Below are 10235 nucleotides of genomic sequence, written 5' to 3'. Positions count from 1 at the left end.
AAACAAAGAGTTGACCGATGACCTGTACTGAAGGATCATGTCTGGCATGCCAATAATTATGTGGTGAAAAAATGTACACAAAATTGCACAAAAAGTATATCACAATTGAAATTACAGCTTATCAGATTATGGGGGGGAAATGCTATACTAGGCCTATATTATAATGTGATTTAGGTGAGGATATGAATCATTTGAAATATCAATACAGTATTGAAAAAGTACAGCAATAGATGAGAGAAGCCTACTAGGCAGAAGGGGTGCCAGAGCAAAGGGAGGGCTGGGTGTCTGCGCTGGATGTAGGATGATGAAACAGTCCTTATAGGCCTCATTTAATAAATTTATAAATTATAGAACTTAACACCTACTAAAAACATATTTCGTTTCATTATTAGTGTATTATTATTGTTAATTATTGGATTTCCATGTCATTGTAATCATAAGGTTATTATTATTATTATTATTATTATTATTACTTAGTATAGTTAAAGATTGCACAGTCATAATAAGTATGATGATCTATAGTTACAGCTTTTTTCGGTTGTGATCTACAAAAGAGTAAAGTTATTATCAGGTATTATTGATAGCCAATATATTTTTGTTTTATTTTTTATGATGTCTTGTCAAGATTTTTTTTTTTTTATTACAAAGAATAGTATATTTAAGATGTATCTGATAGGGTTTTGGACCTGATAGATATGCCTAAATTTCTTCCAAAAATATTTTTTAACTCTATTCCAGTTGTGTCCATTTTTTTTTATATTAATATTTAATTTTAAATATATTAACAACAAACCTCGTGAGAGCATTTTCCACCTCATACTTTGTCTACATTGTTTTTTTTGTTGTTGTTTTTTTATCTTTCCCTCATGTATTAACTTTCACAACAGAATTTCCAGTCTTGTTGATCCCAACACATCACTTCCATTTTGATTTTAAAAAGCTTTGACCCCTTTTCCTATGTTGTGACCTATCTTAAATATTTGCATACATAAATATGCAGTTGCTTACATACCCAAACATCAGCTTTGCAGCAAAGGATGGCCAATTTTCTAGGGAAGATTAAGATGCCCTAACCATTCTGGCTTTAATTCAAGGGCGTCAGTAGTGAGTAAGGGCTAATTTTTAACCTCATACACCCTAAGGGGGTATAAATACATTTCTGCCTGACAAAAACACACAAAAGTAAATAACTTATAGCCTCAAAGATATTAGATTTAAGAAGAAACTTTTGGTACGTCTGTAAAGGTAAGATGTCATAGAATGGTTTTCTGGTGTCAGCACCATTGTAGCTTTGACCCTTCCTGAAATATTAGGGACAAAATACAAAATATTTTGCATTTTTTGAACCTCGCCAAAATTTTCTTTGAAATAAANAAAATAAGACTCTTTTAGTGCTATATTGATAATTAAATCTGATCTCAGATTAAAACTTCTATATTTTCTACGTCTTTCAATTTTATCCTACAGCTGCAAGAAAAACTGCAGGAGAACGGAGTGAGTGGAGTTACCCTGAAGTGGAGAAAGCAGCCTGATGGGAAAGTCTTCAAAAAGGAGAAGAAAGAATTATAAACCAAGAAATATGAAACCTGATTTCTTTGTTTTAGGTTGATGGCTAATTTTTATGATTCAGTAGTATAGTAACTGATAGCCTATTTGCTGCCAGGGCAAATCACTTATTGTAATGATGTGAAAAATTTCTAAGAGATCTGAACTCAATATTTTCTTCATCTGCTAGTTGAAGTGCCTTTAATTTTTTGGTGGTGGTTTAGACTCTGTTATATATGTATAATAGTATAAATCGTAAGAATTTGCAGAATGTTTTTTTGTCATGATTCACAGGTGATTGTGTTTTGGTTTTCTTATCTGTTTGTTTTCTGATGATTCTGGGTTGTGTATAATTTTCAGTGAAGTCTTGCTGTTTTCCCTTTTTTCATATACAGTAGTAGTCTTTTTTTCACGGTCTTTGTTCTGTTAAGTTTTTTTTTGAGTATTCAGTTTTACTTTGCTCCATGTTTTCTGGCTTTATGGGTTTAATTCCTATTGTGTTGTGTTTTCTGGATATATCTAAATAATTATGTTTTTCTTTGTTTCCCTCTTGTGTCAGTCTCCTTTTCCCTAGCTCCTTTCTAGAAGCCTCTGTTCACACCTGCTCCCAATCAGCTCGTTAGTCCTGCCTTTGTTCAGCCTCCCATATAAACTCTCCCTGTGCAGTTCCTGAGAGCTGGTTCCTGGTCTTTCCCCGGCTCCTCGTGCTTGTTTTCGCCTGATGTCTCGTTTTCTATTGTAATTACAGACTCAGATCATTTCTATCACTGGAAGTTTTTGATTTTAGGTCCTATTTAGTTGTATGTATTTAGTTATACTTGTGATCAGCTGTTTCACTCTATAGAAACACTACTCACTGTTTAAGAAATAAAGTATGATTTTCCACAGTAAGCTCAGTCTACATCTGCATCAAATGTTTCTTAGAGCAGATTAATGATAATACAACATTATGTAAATAATAAAGCAAGCTTTAATAAAGATGAACTATTTTGCCAGTTGTGTCTTATCGTCACATATGCACCAAAAAGATTATTGCTGCTCAAATTTGGAAATTTGTTAAAAGATGATCATCTTTGACCACAGCTCCCCATGATCACCCAATCTGTTGACCTCCATGAAAACAACAATAGAGCAACAGTTTAGGCACTTCAGAAATCATAATTTCCAAAGCTGCAAAGTTTTAATGAAAAAGCAAGATGAAAAAAATAATGAATAAAAAGTGGAAAAAAATTATAAATGTCTATTTCAAGTCGTAGGAAAAAGGCTGTTCCAGCCTTTACATGAGTGAACAAAGTGAATGTAATTGGTCGTTTATCGAGAGGTCGGGGTTGTTGTGGCGGAATGTTCTCAAGCAAGGTTGATTGTGGCCGGTGTCTCTTAAGCATCTTGCTAATCAGTTAGCAACTTCGTGCTAGTAGGTTCCCAATGGGAAATTACATTAGGACCACTTTGAAACGCCACTGTCAAGGAACGCTATGGACAGCGGAAACATGCAAGAGGAGGAGAGTTTTGTGTCGGAAGTCATGGATGAGTCTCCTCTGTCATACTTTATTCATTTAGAGGAGGAAAGCGGGGACAAAGTTTTTGTGGAAGAGGACGCCAGGCTGGCAGAAGCTTGGTTTGGTGTACATGTTTTAGCCCTTGCCTCGCAATGCTGCCAGTTCTGTTAGCTCTACGCCTGCTGAAGACACAGACGTCCATCCCCGTGAACACTGGGACGGAACTCAATGAGAAAGGAAATTATTCTTATTTCAGCCATTGCATATATTAGCTGCGACATATGAATCAAGATGCTATGACTGAAAAAATTTGATTGACACATGACCGTTGATATATGGTTGGCCGAATTTAGGTGTACAAGCTGATGTATAATTAACTGGCCTGCGTAAGATAAAGAAAAAAACAAAACAGATTTTAAGACAGGATTTTTTTTTAAACAGAAATTTTCTAAATTTTGGGACATCATGGTCTGATAAAGAGTACATTTATAAACATGTTTAGGCAAGAATTATTTGACGTTTACATATGATTTCCCTAAGCCTTTGTAGTTTGACTTTTTTGGGATGGCTAGCTGTGATGTGTTTAAAGAACCAACCAGTCAGAGAGGGATCAGAAAGTATGGCTTAAATAGATACACTGAAAAAATAACAAGATGACTGGCTTTTAGTCACCAGGTAAACTAGTTTATGCAATTCTCCATCACTAACCCCCCGGGGTTTCATTTATGAAATATTGGGTGGAATCTTTAGGCTACCAAAAGTGTACCCCAAACACCCAAAAATAAAGTGAGTCAAAAAATCCTGAAATACAAAACCATGTGCATGCATACAGCCAATCATGTGACCTTTATAGATCACAGCTGTGCATCAAACTTTGTGTCCAAGGCACCACCTCGCCCACTTCACGCCCACATTCAACCAGAAATAGTCCATGCAAAGCACCACATGAATGGCATTGTGTACTTACATAAGCATGTAAAAGTTATGTCACAGCAGTTCAGCATAACCATAGGCATCTCCTGTGTGCTTCCAACGATGTTCAGGACAGGGCTGATATAATCAGTCGAAGAACTAAAGTTATGCAAGATTAAGTTAGTTTTTTTGTGATCAGTTATTTGGTTAGGAGTCTCTCGGGATTTTTGTGCAGGCTTACTTTTAAAATGGTCAATAACAACAAACAAAGAGTTGACCGATGACCTGTACTGAAGGATCATGTCTGGCATGCCAATAATTATGTGGTGAAAAAATGTACACAAAATTGCACAAAAAGTATATCACAATTGAAATTACAGCTTATCAGATTATGGGGGGGAAATGCTATACTAGGCCTATATTATAATGTGATTTAGGTGAGGATATGAATCATTTGAAATATCAATACANGAATCTATGCCACGAAGAAATGAGGCAGTTCTGAAGGCAAAAGGGGGTCCAACCCGTTACTAGCATGGGGTACCTAATAAAGTGACCGGTGAGTGTACACCTCCACCAAGTTAAATCATAATCAGCATTGTAGTTTTTACATAATGCTGTTCCAAATAATTAATGGAGGTGAACTGACCTGATGTGCTTGTGACTTTTAATGTAAGGCTGAGAATTACCTCTCTTAAAGAAATAGTATGGCTGTATTATTCTTTACCTGAAAAAAACGTATATTTGGTTAGGGTTCCCAGACGTACTTTGATCCCATATGGATGAATCAAAATATATAGTTTAGGGGAAAATATGAAACGTAAGGTTTAAAAAGGTCATGTGATTTTTGCGTTTGTCAAAAAATACGACTTAGTGCTGAAAGGGAAGCCATTAATGTCCCCTTTACAATGATGCCGAAAAACCATATAAACTAAACTTACAACTTGGAAAATTATATCTGTTTATAACAATCATCGAGTGTTCAATATTTATGTTAATTATTCAACATTTCTCACCAGACTAACTTTTACAGCTTGACATCTGTCATAAATGGATTAAATGACATAAATGACAACCCCCAAAAATCACAAAAGGCTTAACCAAGAAAACACTTTTACCTCTAAAATACCTACTGCCTTATTTTTCTGAAGGATTTGTTTTTCCCCAATTTAATTCCTGCCCTGCACTTAAGCTTTATGGATCAATTAAAATATTTTTTTTGTCATAATTGCTAAAGGCAGAGAGTTAAATAATTGTTAATTATCCTAAACACCAATTTGACAACAAGTTTTTAACAGATGGAATGAATAAGAATAAAAAAAGACAATCTGGTGAAGTAGCAGACCTATATATAAGGTTAATATGGTTGTGTCTCCACTACAGCTTATTTTATTTGTTTCTGAATCTTTAATTGATTATTTGGCAATATACTCTCAGATTATCAGATGGTGACATGAAGCCTTTTCCATTTTTGCCCATATTAAACATGAACATTAATTATATCTATAATTCATGAATATATTTTACAGTTTAAAAAAAATAGTTTAAATATGTTTGTGTTTGTACCTTGCAGCAATATACTCTATAGAGTAATGCGCATTAGTGCACAGGTGGTTCAGCTGTACACTTATTTAAATTATATTATTGTGAATGCCTCATACTCTTACCTCGCAAGCAACATGAATTTTTACAAGATTTAAGAATTCAAAAACTGCAAAAAATAAATTGTACCAAAAGCCAATAGATGTATTAGCCTTGATACAGAAATATTTTGGACCAATTAAATGCAGTGACCTGTATGATGTCAACCAGAGGCAGAAGGCTGAAACAAAACAAAGAGGGCTGCAGTGTTTTTAGCTGGAATACCCTCTATTTCTTTTTAAAAGAAAGAACAAAATTTTTGCTTTGGTGGATGGTGAAGATGTTTGCATGGTTGTCCTGACTAGATTTGATAAGAGTTTGATTTATCAGTATACTCTGTTGTGAAACAAATCAAGAATGTAATGCACAGCTGATACTGCTGTGATTGACTAAAGGATCAACATCAGAGCCAGGTGCCATTTTCCTCACCTGCTCAGCTCAAAGAATTGTAATGAATGTCCCTCCCCTTTGTACAGGAGCCTTTCCAGATGGATACTATGTAGAATTAACATTGAACTATGAATCTGGCTTATACCAGGTTAGTACAACTTACCCTGTTAAAAAAAAGAGTGGAATTAAATTCAGTTAGATTCAATTAAGTCTATTTATATAGCGACCAACACATGTCATCTCAAGGCACTTTACAGAGACAATTCAATCAGATCATTGAGTCAGATTGGTTCAAAGAATTTTATGTAAGTAAAACAAGCTGACTGCATCAACTCATAGACTCTTCAGCAATCCCTCACCCCAAGCATGCTAGTGGTGACAGTGGAGAGGAAAACGGGGTCCCTATGTCCTCCAGTAGTCTAGGCCTATAGGAGCATGACTATAGACATAGTTCAGGATAAACTGAGCCACACTAACTTTATTACCTCAGATAAATTTTAATCCTATCAAAATGACTGACTTATCAGCTTCTTTTTCAAAGACTCTGGTCCAAAGACTTCTGTTCTTGTTTTACCTGCATTTAGAATCAGAAAGTTAAGAGTCATCCAGGTTTTATATGTTTTAGAAAGGCCTGTAGACTATAGAGTATAATAGGTTAGTTTCATCAGGATTCATAGACAGATATAGCTGAGTATCAATAGCATAAGAGTAGAAATGAATCCCATGCTATTTAATAATTCTACCTTTCTGGAGCATATATATGGTATAGAGAATTGACCCTAGCACTGTTCCCTGTGGTACTCCTCAGTTAATCCACAAGGATGAGAAAGATTTATCACCAATGTGAACAAACTGAAGTCTTTTAGATGCAGTGCAATTATTAATCAAAAACGGAAAACAGAAGAGCGTATTTAGCAATCACTAGGGCAATGTTATCACCCTTAATAACCTAAGAAGTGATGACCTGAGAAATGAACAGGTTGGCCAGTGATTGGGTAAACTAGGTCAACCTGCTGATTACAGCAAACCATGTTCTTCTTTTAGGAGTATCTGTAGATAAGCCACAGACTCTGATCCATTTGTCAGAATGGTAGGTGCATACAAACACAGAAATTCTACCAATCAATATATTAAGGGCTTATTCTAAGATACATTTTAAATGTTCTTACTAATAATCCCTTCAAAAAGCAACACATTTGACTTTTCTTGTTCCATTTGACTTTGCAGCTGGGAAAATGAAACTGTTGCTTTGTTGTTTTCATGGAGATCAGCACATGTGGTGGAGAATTTGATGATCAGAGCTGACACAAAAGTAGAATCCTTATTGGGACTTTAGCCACAGTGTCTTAATTTAATCAGATGCAGATTCTTGATGCAGATTTAAAGTAGATGTAAAAAAAAATGTCAAAAATCATTACATCAGAGTTAGCATCTGCTTCACAAACAGGAGGCCAGTGTATCCTGTTTTTAAATGGTTGCTTGACATCCCTATTCATGGATTTTCTTATTATGAATTATCTTATTGTGAGTGAAAGGACTCAGAGTTCATCAAACTAACTCACACCAGCAAGTGAGAAAACGGAAGCCTCGGAATTTCCAGCCGTTGGCTAGATCAATTCAGAGTTGAGGATTTGGGTCTCAGTTTGAAACAGGCTTCTGATCAAAATGTCTGTAAATAAAGTGTTTTGAATTTGTGCTACCTAAATAAACTAAAGTGAATCATTTTAAAGTTAAAAGAATTTTGACAGAAATACCAAGTTTTGTTAGTACTGAACTTGAACAAACCCATATGCATTCAGTGAGATGGAGGCAGAAGGGTGACTTAAAGTATTTAACAAAGTTTAATAAAATATACAAACTGAATTGTCTCAAAACTGGTATGGCATTTGTGCTTCAGATGAACTATGATGAGAGGAAGAAAACTGACAGCTATTTAATGGTAGGACATGAGCAAAACAACTAGAAAGACATGGAATTAATGAGATTTGACTGATTGCAAAGAGACAATTCCCAAATAAAATTGGAGGAAAATAGCCGGAGAGATAAAGAAAATGACCAGAAAAAGAAACTGAACTGAAAACTGGAGCGCAAGAGAAAATGCCTAAATAATGTCAAGAAAAAAAAATTGGCTCGGTCTGAATACACCTTAAGGATAAACCCCAAACATCAAAGATGTAAAAAAAAAAAAGTAAAAGAAAAAAAGCAAAACCTTAAATAATAAGAGCGCATAGCATACAAATGTTAATTAGAAGACCCCAAATGATGATGTCTAGTTTTAGTTTAGCTGTATTTAGCTTCAATTCATCATTTAATTTTTTTTTACATATTTAGCTTTTATTCATAAAGTTGCACTCCTTTGGTCATAATACATTAATATAGGGCAAACATTACTTATTCCTTAATTAACAGACTTTTTTCTAGCATTATTTTGATTATGATATGTTGATAATCATTTGTTCAAATTATTGTTGGATTTTAGGCACATTTAAAAATATTTTAATTAGTCAATTTCTCTGTGAATTTGAAACATTTGGGTGTTTCAGGGAAAAACGTACTTGTGTTTCGTTTAGTGAGTTTTCTAAGCTGTTACAAGAGCAGCCTCTAGTGGAGTTTAAGCAAACCTTTTTTCATCTTATATTTCTAATCCAAGGCCTCATTATTACTCATTTTTCACAGGGTTTACAATTGCCTATTAATGGAAAAATGACATAACTGATAAGAAAAAAAATACTAAACAAATTTAATTATAATGATTTTAAAAAGTTAAGAAGATTTTGTTTATTATTACTGGCCAAAAGAAATTGGTTCACAGCAGACTGCAAAATTGTATAAAGCTAAAAAATAAAATAAAATAAACAAAAGTATAATTGATTCATATTATCATAATAATTCTAGATAATCTTAAGGAGGTGCCAAAAAGAGATTGTAATTTGTCTTGTGTCTATGGGGTGGGAGGTTGGATGGTTGACTACTCACTGTGATCAAGATTCCTCACCCCTCTCCCCCGTTACAGTCTTTCAGAATGTGTGTGTGGTTGTTTGACCAATGCAGCTTGTTTTTTTTTATTGCTCTACATAACCCCGGCCCTCATTTCCCACAACTGCTTGTGCTCTTGAAAACCAACAAAAAAGCTTTCATATTTTCCTCCATGAATACTGAAAGTTACCTAAAAAAAAGCCTTTTACTTTCCTGAGGCCACAAATCTGAGTTGGATAACAAAACAGAGTTATTTTTTGTTTTTGCATGCATATGAAAAAAAAAAACATTCAGGATTAAAGTGCCATTTTTATGCTTGAGAAAACAAACAGGTAATAAACCTCTTTGGACTCATTAAAGTATGGATTTAATTGTGAACTGCTGCTCGGTAACACTTTGTTGTGCAAAGCAGAGTTGCATGCAATATTTGCTCTTGCTTGTAAATTGAAACCACACAGACAATAGTTGCAGTTAGTGGCCTGCCTGTGCTCAATAAAGCCACCGCAAAGCTCAGACAAAGTGGAAAAATACTTAACATCTAAAGGCATCACCACAGTCATTTTACAGTTTCAATAAATCTTGCATAAACTGGTGTATATTTACTTTTATCGTGAAGCTTTAAATTGCTCAGAGGATCCAACGTAAAAATTAAAAACATTTAAACAGTAAATATATATATATATATATATATATACGCTTATTACTTTTTTTTTATTTTAGTTTTTAGCTTTCTTTACAGATACTCACAATTTTAGTTTCTTAGTTTTTAGTTTTTTTATATTCATAAATTTTCCTATTTTAAATATCGATTACTGTACACAAGGATAATATCCTTTTATAATCGAAAGGGTGGACTGTTGTCGGAAAATTTTTATCTTTCTTCTATTATTTATTAATTTATCCTATTTACTCACTATAAAAGTTTTCACTCAGTCTGTTTCTCTCTCAAGGCCAGACAGTTCTCTGCAGTATGGTGTTTCTAGACCAGACATAGCTTCTTCCCATAACAAATTAGATTCTTTCTCAAGGTTTATTCATAACATGTTACTGTTTAACCAAAGTCTCTGTAATTTGTTTTGACTTTGACTACTTTTGCATTGTTGTAAGAATGCTGCTCTAGCAGAACAGGGCAGAATGCTGTGCCATTAGGGCTGTATGATGACTGTTCTCTTTTTGCAAAGATATGAATTAATGTGCCGACTGAGTGAAATCCATCGATCTCTTTTTATTTAACTAGGGTGAATAGTTGAATACTTTTTTTCCCACGACAGG

Source organism: Cyprinodon variegatus, unplaced genomic scaffold (assembly GCF_000732505.1).
Source record: "Cyprinodon variegatus isolate N-32 unplaced genomic scaffold, C_variegatus-1.0 Scaffold492, whole genome shotgun sequence".
In the NCBI taxonomy this organism is placed as follows: Eukaryota; Metazoa; Chordata; class Actinopteri; order Cyprinodontiformes; family Cyprinodontidae; genus Cyprinodon; species Cyprinodon variegatus.
Note: the sequence above shows the minus strand (reverse complement) of the source record.